Source organism: Penaeus monodon, chromosome 24 (assembly GCF_015228065.2).
Source record: "Penaeus monodon isolate SGIC_2016 chromosome 24, NSTDA_Pmon_1, whole genome shotgun sequence".
Taxonomy (NCBI): Eukaryota; Metazoa; Arthropoda; class Malacostraca; order Decapoda; family Penaeidae; genus Penaeus; species Penaeus monodon.
The window spans coordinates 35,701,061-35,701,999 of NC_051409.1; the positions used below are offsets into that span (position 1 = coordinate 35,701,061).

General features: G+C 35.0%; 1 long non-coding RNA gene across 4 annotated transcripts in view; it reads right to left on the reverse strand.

Moving 5' to 3' along the window:
* LOC119588744 overlaps window positions 1-939 on the reverse strand; it is a 9,662-nt gene that overhangs the window by 474 nt on the left and 8,249 nt on the right. For all 4 annotated transcript variants that reach the window (XR_005230140.1, XR_005230141.1, XR_005230138.1 and 1 more), the window contains exon 12: window positions 289-345. This is a non-coding gene — a long non-coding RNA (uncharacterized LOC119588744). The remainder of the gene's footprint in view (window positions 1-288; window positions 346-939) is intronic.

Sequence of the window (939 nt, forward strand, 5' to 3'; positions counted from 1 at the left end):
AATGTTTAAAAGCCCTTAATATTGCAATTTGTCAGATAACCATGCCAAGATTCAATTAGCACACTAATCTAAAAAAAAAAATATTGAAGCTAAACTTGTGTAACAAATTTTATAAATCTTTTAAAATTCCTTTTAACACGTAATATGGAAACACCACCCAGCAAACCAGAAATTACTTCCCCCTTCCCCCTTGAAAGAATAGGATGAACAGGAACAGGTAAATTTTCCTGTGCCATTAAATACTAAGCAGTTAGGGTCAGCTATAACCACTGATAGGGCAATCCTTACCTGCATCAGGTAGTTTCAAGGAAGAACACTAATCCCTCACCACTGGAACCCTTGAACCTGAAGCACACAATGCACCCAATTAGCATTATGTTTTATAATCTGCAGAGTTCAAAAAATCAAATACTTCAGTTTTAATGGTGTCTTCAATCTATGTCAGACATCTAAGGAAGGAATTTGGTTCATCATATGTTAATTAAGAAATTGTGCAGTCTTCACATCATAAAGCTAGCTTACAATCTACTCACTAACAACAGTTACTGTCCAACCAGAACAATCATTTTGCCAAGACAAATGTGGAAAGTTTATTTGTCTACAAGCACTTTATCACATTGGTTAAAGTACCGCCGCTTAATTGAGCCAGATAATCAAATCAAAGGAATGTAAAGAGTTAATACTTTACTAAGACATGCTAGGTTAATTTTCACTACAAACTGAAAAGATGGAGGCATCTTTAGCATGACCATTAGTAATTATGTATTCCCTTACAGAGATCCTTTCCATTCTTTAAATGGAATTCCAGTAGCTACAGCACATGTACAATTTCTTTTAGACTTTATGCTGGGCAAGCAAGTGTAGATGCTTTGACTGATGATTTTAGTTTTGTCTATTGTCTATACATGGAAGGCACAGCAAGTAACCTTAAATCACCAG